A 19,698-nucleotide genomic window follows, 5' to 3' on the forward strand; every position below is an offset into this window, starting at 1 on the left:
GCCCGCATCGCATCCCCTCGGCTTCCGCCCTGTGGCCGGCATCAGTTCCTGCGGCGCGGACGACCGGCATGGGAGAGAAAGGTTCTGAAGGTGGCTTAGCAATAAAGGCACCATTCAATGATTGTGAGCACCCTTACCTGTGGGTGCAAGCCCGGGCCGGTGGCTTCGTGTTGAGCTGGAGGAACACCATGTCTACCGCCTTCCCGACAACCTTTCCCTCTCCTAATTCATGAGCCAGCAGGATGCGGTTGCTGTGCTTTCAGAACGCCTTCTCATAGCTGTGTACAAAGGCCAAGAGGAGAATGTGGTTCAGCTCATCAACAAGGGGGCCAAGGTAGCAGTTACCAAGCATGGCCGGACCCCTCTGCACCTTGCTGCCAGTAAGGGCCATCTCTCTGTGGTCCAGATCTTGCTGAAGGCTGGTTGTGACCTCGATGTCTAGGATGATGGGGACCAGACCGCCTTGCACCGGGCCACAGTGGTGGGGAACACAGAGATCATCGTGGCGCTCATCCAGGAGGGCTGTGCCCTGGACAGGCAGGACAAGGACGGGAACACGGCACTGCACCTGGCCTGCCAGAACTGCCACTGCCAGAGCATGCACATCCTCCTGCTGAGCGGCTCCCGAGCCGACCCCAAGAACAACGCAGACGACACCTGTTTGCATGTTGTGGTGCACTACAATCACTTGTCCATCATCTGGCTCCTCCTCAGTGCTTTCTGCTCTGTCCATGAAAAGAACCAGGCTGGAGACACAGCGCTTCACATTGCTGTGGCCCTGAATCACAAGAAGGTGGTTAAAATCTTACTGGAAGCTGGAGCAGATGGGACCATTGTTAATAACCCAGGCCAGACTCCTCTGGAGACTGCCCACTACTACAATAATAAGGAAGTTGCTCTTCTCCTCACTAAGGCTCCCCAGGTCTTGCGCTTTAGTCGTGGGTGAAGCCTGCGGAAAAAGAGAGAAAGGCTCAAGGAAGAGAGGAGAGCCCAGTCTGTGCCAAGAGATGAGGTAGCACAAAGCAAGGGAAGGGTCTCTGCCAGAGACACCCCCAGCAGTGATCAGGCTGAGCTGAAACAAGAGGAACCCAGAGAAGATTTCCTGTCTGACCCCCGGAACCCAGGGCCAAGGACAACAACTAGAGGAGAAAGTCTAGGCCCAAGGTGTCTGTGTACTCTGACCCAACCCCACCAGCAGACCAGCAGCCTGGACACCAGAAGAGCTCACAAGCTCATAATCACACTACGAAGAGGAGCCGGCACCGCTGTTCCTCCCTGCCCCTGCCCCATGAGTTCAGAGCATACCAGCTGTACACACTGTACTAGGGCAAGGATGGGAAACTGATGCAGGCACCACTCAATGGTTGTTGGTGTGAACCTCTGATCAACAAGCTGGAGAATCAGCTGGAAGCCACCGTAGAGGAGATCAAGGCAGAGCTGGGATTGGTGCAGGGTAAAATGGACATGAAGCTGGGACACATGGAGAATAAGACCCAGCACCAGATGCGGGTTTTGGACAAGCTCATGCTTGAGCAACTCTCAGCAGAGAGAACGGAGTGCCTGAACCTCCTGCAGCAGCACGCAGACACAGAGAAGCACGAGGGAGAGAAGTGACAGATCTCCTTAGTGGATGAACTGAAAACCTGGTGCATGTTAAAGATTCAGAATCTGGAGCTGAAGCTTTCTGGAGATTCCAGAGCCTGCAGGGCTAAGTCCACACCATCAACTTGTGAGTCCTCCACAGGTGTGGAGCCATCAGTGGTGACAGCGGGTCCAGTATTGGCTTCTGACACTTCCTCTCAGGTAGTTAGGCCCAAGGAAAAGGCCCTGCACTCCAGTGCCACCCACAGACTGCAGCAGGAGCTGTCTTCCTCTGACTGTGCAGGTGTCTGCCTGAGGAACGTCAAAGTTCAGGCAGCCTTGCTGCCCTTGAACAAAGCAGCCAAAGGTGACCAGCAGGCTGGGCCCTGTGTCAATAGAGGCACCCAAACCAAGAAGTCTGGAAAAAGCAGGCAGGCGAGGCATCAGGCCCAGCAGCCAGCAGCAGGTGGTGAGCAGCCTGCCCCTCACACCCAAGACACCTCCCAGGCTCTGGAGCTCACCCAGTATTTTTTTGAGGCCGTTTCTACCCAGATAGAGAAGTGGTATGAAAGGAAGATAGAGGAAGCATGGAGTCAGGCCAATCAGAAAGCCCAGCAAGACAAGGCCATGCTGAAGGAACACATCAAAAGCCTGGAGGAAGCACTTTCCAAACTCAGGACTAAGGTACAGAGGAAAATTAGGGCCCAGAAAGTGGAGCAAGTTCCAATTTTGCAACTGCAGAGTCGCTGTGCTTAAGGAGTCAGTGACTGTACATGCAGCAGACTTGCCTATTAAAAAGCCACTAGTGTCTCAGATGTGCCAGACAACATACTTCCCATACCTTAAAGTTATGAAGAGTTTGACAGTTCAGCTGAAACCAGGGGAAGCTTGCTTAGGGTCAGGTTTCATTACGAATCTGAAACCTCATTCCAGGTTCACCTGAAATCCAGAAGCTCAGATTAAGCAAGCCATGCTAAGAAACTGAATGAGGCCTAAGCCTAAACCCCAAACTTCCAGATATATGAAATAATTCAAGGGTAAAGCAAGAAAAACACTAATCCCCTGTGAACTGAAGTTGTCATTCATGTAAATTTAAACTTACCTGCTATCCCTAGATAAGAGTGTTGTTCTGGGAGGGAGCTGTAACTCTGAGATGTGCTAAGCTAATATCTCGTTCTCAAATCCATAATGTTTAGACTTTTGACATTTTATACAGGTAAAAATTTATCAAACATATTTTGAGGGGAAAAAGATTTTCACAATGTCACAAGATCCAGTATACCTTAAGATAAAATTTTTTTGAAAGAAAAAAACAATGAGTGATTGGATAAGCACTGAAAATATTAATAATGAGCTCATGTGAGAACAGTTCAGATCATCTGATCATAGTTTCTATATTTTTCAGCCAAAAAATCCTTAACCATGGTGATTTTAAAACACATGAACAGAAAAAGCATTCGCGTAGCCGTGACCTGAAACTTCTATAACCTCCCCATAATCAAGCTGCTATCTTAAAGGAGCTTTCTGATTTTGAGATTATGATTCTATATTTTATAAAGCAATCAGGCTATTTCCTCAAAGTGTTTCATTCTAAATTACCACTGAACAACCTCAAAAGCTTTCCACTGCCTTGCGGTGACTATATCAAGGTAAAGAATTCAGTGTTTTGATTGAGACCCCACTGTTTTTCAGCTTCATGGAACACTAAAAATTTTACTTTGCCCCATAATGAGATAAGAACAAAGAAACAAAGTTACAAAAGTAGCCTGCCTATGTCGAAATCCTGGTTTAATTATCTTTCAAGGTTCCTGTCCCTTTCAGTGTGGGGATTTTATTCCTCCTTTCAAAATTCCATGTACGCACAGAAACTTCAATTCTGATTCAAATCACAGGAACCTAACATCCGTTGCCCACAATCATAAACAAATTGACTTCTTGGGAACATTAAAACAAAGATAAAAACTCAAACAGTGTGCTTTTACTCACTTTGTCATGCTCAGTTTTGGTTACAGACATTGCTTTCCAAGAGCAAATTGGTAGATGCACTGTTGTCAAATCTGGAGACGGAATGAGTTTGATGTTACCTCAAGTTCACTTTCATGTTTGGTTCCTCAACTGCCATGAGGGAGCCCACCCTCACCCCGGTCACTGGATTACCCATATAGATGCACTTCACTCTTTCCATTTCCCTGTTTGTTCCTGATGCACAACCACAGAATTGTAGATCGAGATGTTGCCTTCAGTTTGGGCATCACTAACGTCAGTTTATTGGGAACTGCCTAATACTCAAAGAAGAGGTGAAGTCTTGAGAGGGTGAGGAAGGTGTGCTGCAAGCAAGTTATTTTCACTTTATCACAGTACTTCCTGTTACCTGGAGTATCCTTGTTGCCACGTGCTGAAGACAGATTGTAGCTACCAAGTCTAGATCACCCAGTGCTTAGCTGGGACTATTTTGACTTCAGAAGCAGGTGTCTTACTGAGAAATGGATGTTCTGGTCAAAGGCACAGTTCAGAAAGATCCTGGGGAGGAATGAGAAAGGCTATGTGGACCCAGGCTGGCAGACTACTGGAATCTTCTCTTGGTTCTCCTCCATAGAAATCCAGCAGAGGCAAGGAGACAGAATAAGGTCGGTCAGCCTCCTAACTCCAGGGATGACAACCTCCAAATTAAGACCAGTGCCAACAGCGCTGTATTTTCAACTACTGTGTTTGGTCTGTTTTGGTTCCATGGCATTATTGAAAAGTTAACTGCAGGTCTGGTGTGGACTTTTCCACGTTTCTCCCTTGTGCTGTCTGCTAAAATTAGGAAATGCCTCAACTGTACTTCTCCCAAAAAAATGTAACAATGTGTAGCCTGTCACATGGGCTGTGTTTCAAAATGAGGCTGAAACTTTCAATAACTTGGGGGAAAAATGGTGTAAAACACAAAAAGTTGTATAATATTATAATTTTGCATTGAGTATACTAAATACCTGTGATAGATTGAATGCATTAGTTCTAATCTTTTGACTTTGGGAGCCAAGATAAAGGAAGTGATATTTTCATGTTTATACCTTATTTTTTGAGTCAAGAGTTGATATATTTGAAAGGCATGTTGTCTTCTATTTAATATTTTTATTACCTTGAATTTGTGTCTCTTCCAAGAATTAGACATTGTCCTCAATACTATGGATCCTTATTAAACTCCTTATTTAAAAAAATGGGGGAAAAGCTGCTTATTTTTACATTTCAGAAACTGCTATGAACAGTTCTGTGTGAAAGGTCAGGTCAATATCCATATTCAGATGAACCTGGTATCAGGATAGCAAGATTTGTAGTTTGACTTCGGTATAATCTTGCCATAGCTAGGTACCTAGTAAAAGTCCCCCCGCCCCAGAGGACAGGCATCATGATGCAGCAGATTAAGATGTTACTTGAGACAGATGCATCCCATATTAGATTGTCAATCAAGTCCTGGTTATGGTCCAGGTTCCAGTGAATGTGCCCAGGAAGCAGAGGATGATACCTCAGGTGATTGTGTCTCTGCCACTCATATTAGACCCAGCTGAAGTTCCAGGTTTATGTGGTGACTCTTCCTCGTCACCGCTGGAGAATTAGGCAGGCTGCCCGCAGCTTGCATTGGCCGAGGAGGGGAAGTGTGCCACCCGCCACTCAGCCTTCCCTGAATCCCGGGGGACAATCAGACATGGTGGGGAGCCCAGTCGAAGCAGGGTCTCATTTTATATTGTAAAAGGGATATGTACATATAGCTGAGGTACAGAGCAGATGCGGGCAAGGGGTGGGGTGATGTGATGCAAAAGGGTTTTAGCCACTCCTATTGTACCACCTTAAGATCCTTAGGCAAAAGTGCCCTGGGGCTGGGGTGTTTGCCACCAGGGATTTGAAACTTAAAGACAGGTTTTCAAATTCGAGGCAGGCTCAGGAAGTTTCCTCTAGGCCTCTCTGGATTCAGCCTCCTCCACAGGTTTTTGTCTTCTGTGCAGCCCAGCCACTGCACTAGTGACTACTTGGGGAGTGAATCAGCAAATAGATCTGCCTCTTTTTCTCTCTGTAACTTTGCTATTTAATGAAAACCTGGAGTCCATCACTAAAAATTACTTCTGCAGATGAGAGCCATAATCTCCAAGCATCAGGCCAACAATATCTCATTAGGAATTCTTCTTCTATAGAATTCTGATAGGTACTAGGCACAAGGTTCAAAAGTGTGAGACAATTGAAATAAAAAATGTTGTTCATATTTTTCAGAGACACCAGTGTTTCAAATTGTAATAAATTTCACCAGTTCCTTGAGTCTCATATAATTATTTTTCCTCTTGTTTTATCTCCATCAGCAATTTTACACATCTGTTATTTTTCAGAGTTCTGGAAATTATTGGCTACTCCGCTGATCTTTCATGAGAAACCTGTCTTCTTAATGCTGATGTTTATTCCATCTCACACACATCCATGAATCCAGCAAAGTATACCACATCAGTTTGAACCTTGCTGCTGATTCTGATCCAACAACAAATACATATCTTCTTTACCTCTTCTCCAGTCAATGTATACTTGAGTCTATTTCTCAGGAAGATGATGAGAGGGAGCCATTCCTTAGGTTGTGGGGAATTTATTCTAGATCCTGAGCTGTTCAGGCATCCTTCTGAGGGCTCTTGTGGTGAGAGAAGTTCAAAGTGGCAAAGGCTGAGGCTCATGGGACCTTTATCAGTAGCAGACTGGAGAAGCTGTGTTTGGCTGCATGAAGAAAAAGACCTCTGCTCTACTTCCCATCCAGCTCTCTGCCATGGCCTGAGTGAGCAGTAGAAGATGGCCCAAGTCCTTGGGCCCCTGCACCCATGTGGAAGACCTGAAAGAAGCTCCTGGCTCCTGGCTTCGGATTGGTGCAGCTCCAGCCATTGTGGCCATCTGGGGAATGAACCAGCAGATGGAAGACCTCTCTCTCTCTCTCTCTCTCTCTCTCTCTCTCTCTCTGCCACTCCTTCTATCTCTCTGTGTAACTCTGACTTTCAAATAAATAAATAAATCTTAAGAACAAAAAAAGAGAGAGAGAAAATACCCCTCTTTCTTTGGATCTCAGGCTTTTGGGTAAAAATCCACCTGGGCCTTATGCTGGCATAACTAATAATAAATACTTCCTGTTAAAGGCTTTGGTGTCTCATATCTGTATAAAAATCCCACTACAGGATGGCCTGTCACATCTGGTTCAAAGAACTGTATGGGCCCCATTTCCAGGCCCTCTATACCCAAGGCTCTGTGCATGTTGCTCATACTAGAATCCTGCCCCAGGGTGATATGGCATTCTGGGGTAGTGTTCAAGGGTGATGGAGGGGATTATAACCTTTCTGAGTCTCGGTTTTCTTACCTGCAAAATAGGGATACACTTCACAGGGTTGTGATGAAGAATAAAAACGATGTCTGCCAATGCCTTCAGAACCATTTCTGGAATGTCTGAAACACTCACAAGCATTGAAAAAAGAGTGACCTTGAAAGGTCATCAGGACTACTTTCCCATCCCAGTTCTCAGAAAACATCTGACCTATTTTATTGAAGCCCTTCAAGTATGTATGCGGAGGTCTTCAAATAGTTCATGGAAAATGTGTATGATGAAAAATTTATGCTTGATTTTCAAAACCTTTTGTATGAAAGTAAATTTCTGTCTTAACTCCATTTTCATGAACTTTTTGAAGTATTTCTGATAGTCTCAAACACCCACTGCTGAGTGAGCAAACTGCCCTGTCTGCTCCCTTCTCTACATACAGAACTTCCCCCTGCTACAGAATCTGCCCAACCTGCCCCTCAGAGAGTCAGGTACTAAGAGGCTCTTCACAGAGCCTCTTTCAACACAAGCGTCTCCCAGCAGCACTCCCCACCCCAGCCTCCCTTGCCAGGCTAAATCATTCTCTTTCTTTTACCTTCTACTTTCCTCATGTCTCATGATCTCCAGATTATTGTCAAGCTTCAGGTCTCCTGTCAAGTACCTTGAGGAACAACATGTCAGACTCCCTGAATCAGACTTGGAGGGATAAAGTTGATGAAGCAAGAGACAGGCAAAGAGCCAGCACTGTGTTGTAGTGGGTAAAGCCACCGCCTGCAGTGCTGGCATCCCACATGGGTGCCAGTTTGAGTCCTGGCTGCTCCACTTCTGATCCAGGTCTCTGCTACCTCCTGAGAAAGTAGTAGAAGATGGCCAAAGTCCTTGGGCCCTTGCACCCATGTGGGAGACCCAGAAGAAGCTCCTGGCTCCTGGCTTTGGATAGGCACAGCTCGGACTGTTGCAGCCATTCAGGGAATGAACTATCAAGTGGAAGACCTTTCTCTTTCTCTCTCTCTCTCTCTCTCTCTCTCTCTCTCTCTCTCTGCCTCTGCTTCTCTGTAACCCTGTCTTTCAAATAAATAAATCTTTAAATAAAAAGACTGGCAAAGGGGAATGGTGGGGTGGGGTTGGGGTTTGCCAGTTTGTGGCATTGTCATGGTGCCACAGGAGAGATACGGTGTGAACGAGGTGGGGGGGGGGGCTCAGGTCCCTAAACATTTGTTCTGGAGCTTGACCTTGTGGGTGTGTAGGGCTGAGGAATGGGGAGTTAATGCTTTGGGGGCAGGTACCTTTCGGAAGACATGAAGCGGGTTGCATTGCGGCACAGGTCACAGTACAAGCTGCAGTCATCAACTGCAAGAGATATATATGGGAGAGGAGAATCTGGGTCATAGTAAGGCTCCCTGAGATGTGGGACTCTGGAGATGATCCCCAGTTCCTGGCAGTGAGTGGATTCAGTTCTGGGGCAGGGCCATAGAGATGCTTTCCATTCCAAAGCATGACCTGAGTCTCTCCAGCTCTGCCCATGTCAGTGGCTACTGTGTTGTCTGTGGCCAGCAGACATCAACCTGCAAGCTGTGATCGCTGAACAGAGCCAGGACAATGCCGACAGGTGTGCTCACAGCCACCGGCTGCCCTGGTGCGAGGGACTAGTGGACGTCTGTGGTTGGATGCTGGTTAGAAGGTGGCCAGAGGCGGAGATAGTGGAACAGATACGGGAACCATGTAACTGGACCCAACGAGGGACCAGAGCTCTGGGATGGAAGAAGGGAGCGAGGGCAGTGGGAAGGCGGGGACAGGAGAGAGTTGAGTTTGCATGGGGACTGGAGACAGGAAATGGAAAGGCAGTCTGCGGGAAGGAGATAAAGGATGGGCAGAGCAGAGCCAGGCTGAGCGCAAGAATGCAGGGGCTGGGCTCAGGGTTGGGAAGGATGAGGATGAGGTCCGCGGGGATGAGGATAACGTGGAGAAGCGGCCTTGCACGCGAAAGGGAAGTGGGGAGGAGCTGGAGGAAGGGCAGACTCGAATCCCAGCAGCGTCGCCTCCAACGGCCTCCTGCCCACTCAGGACTGGCTGCCGTGTCCCATTCATATCTCTGCAGCACTCGGTTTCCTGGGCGACACAGAGTGTGGGACACCCTGGAGACCCCGGCGACCCCATTTCCGCGCGTTCCTGTCCACGCAATTTTCATTTCCAGCTGGCAGTGGGTAGGCTCCGGCCCCAGAGCGAAGCCAGAACCGTTGGGCTCCACCACGGGCTGTCCCTAGTTGGCTACCTGCTTTGTCGTCGGAGGCGACTGCAGCGCCAGCCTGCTTGGGAATCTGGGTCTCCGGGCGACCCCAGGCGGCACCTCCTGTCCTCAACCTTCCAAGTTTGCTCCCCGCCCCCAGGCCCAGGCCCAACCCCCTGCGATACAAGGCGCTCAATTCATCCTGACCCTCTGGTCACCTGCCCACGCTACCCCTGACCCCTGCCCTCCGCCACCACCGAATCTGGTGTTCTTCAAGGAAAGAAGGAAATAGTGGGCACCATAATGGGAGCAAAGGGTCAAGCGCCCGCCAGAGGTGCTAGACCCTGCCATTCTCCATGCCCGGTTTTCTGACCTGGGCTCCGCTGCTGCCCCTCACGCATCTCATATATATCCCAGTCACACTAGGGACACCCTTGCTGCTGGACTGGGCCACCCCACTCACTAGCCCACTCAGAAAGCCCTCAGCCTGCTCCTTTCTCATGGTGGTCGCTTTTTTGCTTCCTCCTTGCCATCTACAGTTTCCTAGCACCCATCTGTGTCTTTCTTAACATCCAACATCTATTGATTTCTGAGGTCAGTTCTGGGAAGGCTCCCTGGACAAGGAATCCCAGACTCCGTCAATGGGCCCTGAAGTTCCCTCTTCGGCACCCTAGCACAGCCATCTTGGGCTCCAGCTGCACCCTCCAGTGCCTCAGCCAAGAGCTCAGTGCGAGACTTCCAGAGGGGAGGATGCCTCTCGTTCAGAGTGCAGTCACTTTTGTGAAGGATGGAGCTCAGCGGTCAGGAATGCTGCTGCCTATCTGGCCCTCCGGATGGCGATTATATCATTTTAGTGGAAAACTCAGAGGTTTCACATCATTAAGCCCATGCAGAACAGCTTCTCCAGAAGTCCTCACAGGGGCAGATTTCTGAAGTCTCCACTGGAGGAGGACCTAACCCCCACACACCCCCACTCTCCAGCAGGCTTCCCCTCTTCAATGTCTTCTTCCCCAAGAGTAAAGATGTGGCTCTGATCTTTATTTTTTCCAGTGAAAAGCTACAAACAAGTTGTAAGGCTAAACACTGTTGTACATAAATAGATTATGATGTATCAAAGAATAGACTTAGTGGGGAAAGGCCAGACACAAAGCAGAACATACTTGGGTATTGGTAGTGACATTCCTGGATTATGGAGGTATTGTTTTTTTTTCCTGATTGATCTTTTTCAGCATTTCCTTTTTTTCCAAAATGAACCACATTATATTAGATTGAAGTAAAAAGAAAAAAAAATACCCAAGATTTTGTGAGCTTGGTAAGGCCACAGCTATTTTTCTTTTTTAAAGATTTATTTATTTACTTGAAACTCAGAGTTACACACAGAGAGAAGGAGAGGCAGAGAGAGAGAGAGAGAGAGAGAGAGAGAGAGAGAGGTCTTCCATCCACTGGTTCACTCCCCAATTGGCCGCAAGGGTTGGAGCTGGGCTGAGCTGAAACCAGGAGCCAGGAGCTTCTTCTGGGTCTTACACACAGGTGCAGGGGCCTAAGGACTTGGGCCATCTACTGTTTTTCCAGGCCATAGCAGAGAGCTGGATTGGAAGTGGAGCAGCCAGGATTCAAACTGGAGCCCATATGGGATGCTGGCAGTGCAGGTGGCAGCTTTACCCTCTACACCACAGTGCCAGCCCCCAAAGCCACAGCTTTTATAGTGTTGACCCCTTTTCTTATCCCGATTTTTTACACAGATATAATGTATCTACAATGTTTTATCCTGGCTCTTAAAAATGTTTGCTATTTATTTGAGAAACACAGCAGAGAAACAGAGCACTCTCATCCACTGGTTCACTTTCCAAATGCCTGCAACAATGCAGGATAGGCTGGGTGAAAGCCAGAAGCCAAGAACTCATTCCAGATCTCTCATGTTCAAGGATCCAATTACTTAAATGATCACCTGTGGCTAAGGAAGCTGGACTCAAGAGCTAGACTCCAATTTGAACCCAGACACTCTGATATAGGATGCAGGCACCTTAATCACCAGACTGAACACCACTTCATGTCATATATTGATAGTTTTTGGAAGCATATTTTTTATGAATCTGTGATGCTCCATTAAATAGATATGTGATAACTTCTTAAACGTAGGTTAAATTTATTTATTTTTATTAAACTTTTATTTAATGAATATAAATTTCCAAAGTATAGCTTATGGGTTACAATGGCTTCCCCCTCCCATAACTTCCCTCCCGCCCGCAACCCTCCCCTTTCCCGCTCCCTTTCCCCTTCCATTCATGTAAAGATTCATTTTCAATTCTCTTTGTATACAGAAGATCAGTTTAGTATATATTAGGTAAAGATTTCAACATTTTGCCCATATAGCAACATAAAGTGAAAAAACTACCATTGGATTACTAATTATAGCATTAAATAGCAATGTATAGCACATTAAAGACAGAGATCCTACATAATTTTTTTAATTAATTAATTTTCTATGCCATTTCCATTTTAACACCAGGTTGTTTTTTTTTTTTCATTTCCAATTCTCTTTATATACAGAAGATCACTTCAGTATATAATTAGTAAAGACTTCATCAGTTTGTTAAGGTGACTTTTCAAAGACAGTGACATTTCTTTGTTGTGGTTGACCACACTCACACTGAGAGAGTATAAAAGCCTACATAATTTTTTTTTCAAATTAATTAATTTTCTATGCCATTTCCATTTTAACACCAGGTTGTTTTTTTTTTTCATTTCCAATTCTCTTTATGTACAGAAGATCAATTCGGTATATAATTAGTAAAGACCTCATCAGTTTGTGCCCACACAGAAACACATAGTATAAAAATACTGTTTCAGTACTAGTTATAGCATCACTTCGCTTTAGACGACACATTAGGGACAGATCCCACATGGGGTGTAAGTACACAGTGACTCCTGTTGCTGATTTAACAATTTGACACTCCTGTTCATGGCGTCAGTAATCTCCCTAGGCTCTAGTCATGAGTAGCCAGGGCTATGCAAGCCTCTAGAGTTCGCTGACTTTGATCTTATTCCGATAGGGTCATAGTCAAAGTGGAGGTTCTCCCCTCCCTTCGGAGAAGGGTACCTCCTTCTTTGATGGCCCCGTTCTTTCCACTGGGATCTCACTCACAGAGATCTTTCATTTAGGTCTTTTTTTTCCATGATATCTTGGCTTTCCATGCCTGCTATACTCTCATGGGATCTTCTGCCAGATCCGAATGCCTTGAGGGCTGATTCTGAGGCCAGAGTGTTGTTTAGGACATCTGCCATTCTATGAGTCTGCTGTGTATCTCACTTCCCATGTTGGATCTTTCTCTCCCTTTTTGATTCTATCAGTTAGTATTAGCAGTTACTTGTCTTGTTTGTGTGATCTCTTTGACTCTTAGACCTATCAGAGCTATCAATTGTGAGCTGATATTGATCACTTGGACTATTGCGATGGCATTGGTACATGCCACCTGGGTGGGATTGTGTTGGAATCCCTTGGCACATTTCTAACTCCACCATTTGCGGTCAGTCCGATTGAGCACGTTCCAAATTGACATCTCCTCCCTCTCTTTTTCCACTCTTAGATTTAACAGGGATCACTTTTCTGTTAAAATTTAAACACCTAAGGATAATTGTGTGTTAATTACAGAGTTCAACCAATAGTACTAGAACAACAACAACAACAACAAATACTAAAAAAGGATAAAGTATTACATTGTACATCTAAAGTCAGGACAGGAGCTGATCAGTTCATTGTTGCTTATAGTGTCCATTTCACTTAACAGGTTTCCCCTTTGGTGCTCAGTTGTCACCGATCAGGGAAAACAAATGATATTTGTCTCTTTGGGACTGGCTTAATTCACTCAGCATGATGTTTTCCAGATCCCTCCATCTTGTTGCAAATGACTGGGTTTCCTTGTTCCTTACTGCTGTATAGTATTCTATGGAGTACATGTCCCATAATTTCTTTATCCAGTCTACTGTTGATGGACATTTAGGTTGATTCCAGGTCTTTGCTATTGTGAATTGAGCTGCAATATACATTAGTGTGCAGATGGCTTTTTTATTAGCCAAATTAATTTCCTTTGGGTAAATTCCAAGGAGTGGGTGGCTGGGTTGTATGGTAGGGTTATGTTCAGGTTTCTGAGGAATCTCCAGACAGACTTCCATAGTGGCTTAACCAGTTTGCATTCCCACCAACACTGGGTTAGTGTCCCTTTCTCCCCACATCCACTCCAGCATCTGTTGTTGGTAGATTTCTGAATGTGAGCCATTCTCGCCGGGGTGAGATGGAACCTCATTGTGGTTTTGATTTGCATTTCTCTGATTGCTAGTGATCTTGAACATTTTTTCATGTGTCTGTTGGCCATTTGGATTTTTCTTTCGAAAAATGTCTATTGAGGTCCTTGGCCCATCTCTTAAGTGGGTTGTTTGTTTTGTTGTTGTGGATTTTCTTGATTTCTTTGTTGATTCTGGTTATCAACCCTTTATCTGTAGTATAGTTTGCGAATATTTTTTCCCATTCTGTCGGTTGCCTCTTCACTTTCCTGACGGTTTCTTTTGAAGTGCAGAAACTTCTCAATTTGATGCAATCCCAAATGTTAATTTTGGTTTTGACTGCCTGTGCTGTTGGAGTATTTTCCAGGAAGTCTTTGCCTGTGCCTATATCTTGCAGGGTTTCTCCAATCCTCTCTAATAATTTGATGGTTTCGGGTCGTAGATTTAAGTCTTTAATCCATGTTGAGTGAATTTTTGTGTAAGGTGATAGGTATGGGTCTTGCTTCAAGCTTCTGCACGTGGAAATCCAATTTTCCCAGCACCATTTATTGAATAGACTGTCCTTATTCCAGGAATTAGATTTGGATCTTTGTTCAAATATGAGTTGGCTGTAGATGTTTGGATTGATTTCTGGTGTTTCTATTCTGTTCCATTGGTCTATCCATCTGTTTCTGTACCAGTACCATGCTGTTTTGATAACAACTGCCCTGTAGTATGTCCTGAAATCTGGTATTGTGATGCCTCCGGCTTTGTTTTTGTTGTACAGGATTGCTTTGGCTATTCGAGGTCTTCTGTGTCTCCATATGCATTTCAGCATCATTTTTTCCAGATCTGAGAAGAAGGTCTTCGGGATCTTGATGGGTATTGCATTGAATGTATAAATTGCTTTTGGGAGAATAGACATTTTGATGATATTGATTCTTCCAATCCATGAGCATGGAAGATTTCTCCATTTTTTGGTATCCTCTTCTATTTCTTTCTGTAAGGTTTTGTAGTTTTCATCGTAGAGATCTTTAACGTGCTTGGTTAAGTTTATTCCAAGGTATTTGATTCTTTTTGTAGCTATTGTGAATGGGATTAATTTCAGAAGTTCTTCTTCAGCTGTGGCATTGCCTGTGTATACAAAGGCTGTTGATTTTTGTGCATTGATTTTATATCCTGCTACTTTGCCAAACTCTTCAATGAGTTCCAGCAGTCTATTAGTAGAGTTCTTTGGGTCCCCTAAATAAAGAATCATATCATCTGCAAAGAGGGATAGTTTGAGTTCATCCTTCCCGATTTGTATCACTTTAATTTCTTTTTCTTGCCTAATGGCTCTGGCCAAAACTTCCAGAACTATATTGAATAGCAGTGGTGAGAGAGGGCATCCCTGTCTGGTACCAGATTTCAGTGGAAATTCTTCCAACTTTTCCCCATTCAATAGGATATTGGCCGTGGGTTTTTCATATATTGCTTTGATTGTATTGAGGAATGTTCCTTCCATACCCAGTTTGCTTAGAGTTTTCATCATGCAAGGGTGTTGTATTTTATCAAATGCTTTCTCTGCGTCTATTGAGAGAATCATATGGTTTTTCTTCTGCAGTCTGTTAATGTAGTGTATCACGTTGATTGTTTTGCGAATGTTGAACCATCCCTGCATACCGGGGATGAATCCCACTTGGTCTGGGTGGATGAACTTTCTGATGTGTTGTTGCATTCTATTGGCCAGAATTTTATTGAGAATTTTTGCATCTATGTTCATCAGGTATATTGGTCTGTAATTCTCTTTCAATGTTGCATCTCTTTCTGGCTTAGGAATTAAGGTGATGGTGGCTTCATAGAAAGAATTTGGGAGGACTCCCTCTTTTTCGATTGCTCTGAATAGTTTGAGAAGAATTCGAGTTAGTTCTTCTCTAAATGTCTGGCAGAACTCAGCAGTGAATCCATCTGGTCCTGGGCTTTTCTTTGTTGGAAGGGCCTTTATTACTGTTTCAATTTCTGTGTCAGTTATGGGTCTGTTTAGGTTTTCTATGTCTTCCTGGCTCAATTTAGGGAGGTTGTATGTGTCCAAGAATCTGTCCATTTCTGATAGATTTCCCTGTTTGCTGGCATACAAATCCTTGTAGTAATTTCTGATGATTCTTTTTATTTCTGTGGCGTCTGTTGTTACGTTTCCCTTTTCATCTCTGATCCTATTGATTTGGGTCTTTTCTCTTCTTTTTTTAGTGAGTTGGGCCAATGGGGTGTCAATTTTGTTTATTTTTTCAAAAAACCAGCTCCTCGATTGGCTGATTTTTTGTAATGTTTTTTTGGATTCAATCCTGTTTATTTCTTCTCTGATTTTAATTATTTCTCTTCTCCTGTTGGGTTTGCGTTTGGTTTGCTTCAGATTTTCTAGATCCTTGAGATGACTTGAAAGCTCATCTATTTGGTGTCTTTCCAATTTCTTGATGTAGGCACCTATTGATATAAACTTTCCTCTTAACACTGCTTTTGTTGTATCCCATAGGTTTTGGTATGTTGTGCTGTTTTCCTCATTTACTTCCAGGAAATTTTTGAGTTCTCTTTTAATTTCTTCTATGACCCATTGTTCATTCATTAGCATGTTGTCCAATCTCCATGTGTTTGCACGTGCTCTAGGGATTCCTGAGTTGCCAATTTCCAATTTCATTCCTTTGTGGTCTGAGAAGCTGCATGGTATGATTCTAATTCTTTTGAATTTGCTGAGAGTTGCTTTATGGCCTAGTATGTGGTCAATCCTAGAGAAGGTTCCATGTACTGCTGAGAAGAATGTAAAGTCCTTAGATGTAGGATGAAATGTTCTGTAGATATCTGTTAGATCCATTTGGGCTATAGTGTCATTTAAATCTACTGTCTCCTTGTTGATCTTCTGTTCTGTTGATCCGTCTATCTCTGAGAGTGGAGTATTGAAGTCCCCCAGTACTATTGTATTGCGGTCTAAATCTCCCTTTAAGTCCCTTAACAAGTCTTTTAAATAAGCTGGTGCCCTGTGATTAGGTGCATATACATTGATAATCGTTATATCTTCCTGTTGAATGGATCCCTTAATCATTATATAGTGCCCCTCTTTGTCTCTCCTGACAGTTTTTGTGGTAAAGTTTATGTTGTCCGATATTAAGATGGCTACGCCCGCTCTCTTTTCATTTCTGTTAGAATGGTATATCTTTTTCCAGCCTTTCACTCTCAGCCTGTATGGATCATTGTTGGATAGATGGGTTTCTTGTAAGCAGCAAAAGGATGGGTTTTGTTCCTTTACCCAGTCAGCCAATCGGTGTCTTTTAACTGGACAGTTCAAGCCATTAACATTCAATGAGACTATTGAGAAGGAGTAACTTTGCCCTGCCATTAGCCAAAGATACTTTCTAATATGTGGCTTGAGATTCCTGTGTTCTTTTGGTGTGAGGTTTCCTACTTTTACCTTCTTTCATATTGGTGACCGTGTTTCTGTGTTTCTGTATGTAACACATCTTTAAGCATCTTTTGCAGGGCTGGAGGAGGGGTGACAAATTCTTTCAATTTCTGTTTTCTTTGAAAGGTCTTTATTTCACCTTCATTGATAAATGAGAGCTTTGCAGGATATAGTATTCTGGGCTGGCAGTTTTTCTCTCTTAGTACCTGGGCTATGTCTCGCCATTCTCTCCTTGCTTGTAGGGTTTCTGAAGAGAAGTCAGCTGTGAGTCTAATTGGAGATCCTCTGAGAGTAATCTGGCATTTCTCTCTTGCACATTTTAGGATCTTTTCCTTGTGTATTACTGTGGTGAGTTTGATTACGGCGTGTCGTGGTGAGGATCTCTTTTGGTCATGTTTATTAGGGGTTCTATGAGCTTCATGTATTAGGATGTCTCTGTCCTTCTCCAAACCTGGGAAAGTTTCTGCTAGTATCTCAGTAAAAAGGCCTTCTAATCTTTTCTCTCTCTCCATGCCTTCAGGTACTCCTAGAACCCGAATGTTGGGTTTTTTGAGAGTATCCTGTAGATTCCTGACAGTATTTTTTAGATTTCTGATTTCTTCTTCTTTTCTTTGATTTTATTGTTTCCTTTCCTGTTCTCTGTCTTCTAATTCCGATATTCTCTCTTCTGCTTCATCCATTCTGTTTTTAAGGCTCTCTAATGTGTTTGTCATTTGATCTATTGAGTTCTTCATTTCATTGTGGTTTTTTGTCACTATCTTAGTTTCCTGTTCTACTAGTTGTTTCATTTCATTTTGATTCCTCCTTAATAGTTCATTTTCACGTGAGAGATTTTCTATCTTGTACATTAAGGATTTCTGTAGTTCAAGAATTTGTTTTTGAGAACTTCTTAATGTTCTTATCAGTTTTTTGAGATCTGCTTCTTGCATTTCCTCTGTCTCTTCATCTTCATAATCTTGCATTGGCGTGTCTTGTTCATTTGGAGGCATCATAGTGTCTTCCTTGCTCTTGTTAACTCTGCTTCTACGTTTGTTGTTTGGCATGTTGGAGATAATTTATGGTTTTTTTTTTTTTTTTTGCTGTGGTGTTTTTTCCTCGTTATACTATGCCTCTAGGTGGGCTGTCTCTTTTGATGGATCCTTAGGGGCTGTGGTGGGTGTGGCCAGTGAGTTCTGTTTGATTCTTCAGGTTTGAGGCTTTGCAAAAAGTGACTCTCCTTGCTCCTTGCTGGATCTCTCTCTCTCTATTTTTTTTTTTTTGACTCAGTTGGGAAGTAGTTCTGAATGGCTCCCGTTGGTTTCTGCGCCGGGTAGATTTTGCGGCTCATCTCCCGAAGTTGGTTTTCCACGCGGTGGGCTCTTTGTAGGTCATCTGTGTCCTCTCTAGGCGCTGTCGCCTAGGGCAAGCCGGGCCACACGATCACCGCCGCCGCCGCCGCTGCTGTGGTGCCTGTGCGCTCTCCCCGGGACTGGGACCGTGGAGAGAGGCGCTTGGGACGCCGCCGCCGCCGCTGCTGCTGTAGTACCTGCACGCGCTCCCCGGGACTGGGATCTCGGTGAGAGGCGCTCGGCACGCCGCCGCCGCTGCCGCCACCGCTGTAGTGTCCGCACGTGCTCCCCGGGATTGGGACGGCGGAAAGAGGCACTCGGGACTCCTCCGCTGCTGCCGCCACCGCCGCCGCAGCAGAGCTGCAGGCGGAGGCGGGAGGAGGAGAGTTTCTGAGGCTTTTGTCTTACCTCTCGTTCCCGCGCTGGCGAGACTCTGCGGCTCGGCTCCCGCGGCTGGGTTTCCACGCAGTGAGCTCTCTGTGTTACATCCACTAGATCCGGAAGCGTTTCCTCTGCAGTTTTTTTTCTTGAGTCTTTTCCCAAGGCCACAGTAATTCCACTTTTATGAAACTTTATTTTCGCAGACTAATGGCGCACGTCCTCACTATCTGCCATCTTGGCTCCGCCCCCCTAGGTTAAATTTATTGGCCACTTAGGTTATTTTGACATTTTTGTCATCATAAAGCCATTCAACAAATATTAATTGAGTATCTATGTGATAATACTAGGTGCTGAACATCATTGTAGCACTATGATATAGCTTCCAAGGAAATAGTAAGGCCACATATTACCATGTTTCTACTTTTTCTATTATTCAAGCTTCTTCCTTAAGAGTCTGAATGATGAATGAGTTCAAATTGGGAAAAATGAAAATATCTCACTGATGAACAGTATCAAACTTCACTGATAAAGCAATAAAGATATTGGAAGCCATTCAAGGTGATATTCCATCACCAACTACTCCCTCCCTCATGCTTTGAACATTTTAGTAGCTGACTTGTTGTCATTCTCTTAACTACCACTTCTGTCAAATTCTTGTTTTTCTAAAATGTATGTGAAATGTTGGAGGCAGGGAGAAACAGGCAAGACTTATGGCTGCAGAGGCTGACCTAGAGCATGCAAAAGGCTATAGTCCTAGGGAACAAGATATGCCTACACAAGAGATTGTTTAGGCTACCCTGACCCTCAACCCTGATCCATGTAAAGCAAATAAAAGTATATGAACATTGAAAGGCAGGGCTCAGACCTGTGAATCTGCAGTCCCCTGGCCCTCACATTTTTTCCACCTGAATCTGCCTCTGAGTAGATTTTTATCTGCCAACAGGGGTGGCTGGACCAACCTGGCAATAGGCAGAAATAATTCACTCCCTAAATGCCTACAGCAGCCAAAGTTACTAAAGGTTGAAGCCAATAGCCTAGAACTCCACCAGGGTCTCTTACATTGATGCAGGAATCCAAGTGCTTGGCCCATCTTCTGTTGCCTTTCCCATCCCCAACCCAGGGAAGCATATTATCAGAAAACTGGATTGGAAGTGGAGTAGCTGGGAATCAAATCAGT

General features: G+C 44.6%; 1 pseudogene; it reads left to right on the forward strand.

Annotated features, from left to right (window-relative positions):
* Positions 1-229: 229 nt before the first annotated feature.
* LOC133764009 (ankyrin repeat domain-containing protein 6-like) lies at positions 230-2,337 on the forward strand (annotated as a pseudogene).
* Positions 2,338-19,698: the final 17,361 nt, after the last annotated feature.

The sequence above is a fragment of the Lepus europaeus genome, chromosome 7, assembly GCF_033115175.1.
Source record: "Lepus europaeus isolate LE1 chromosome 7, mLepTim1.pri, whole genome shotgun sequence".
Classification (NCBI taxonomy): Eukaryota; Metazoa; Chordata; class Mammalia; order Lagomorpha; family Leporidae; genus Lepus; species Lepus europaeus.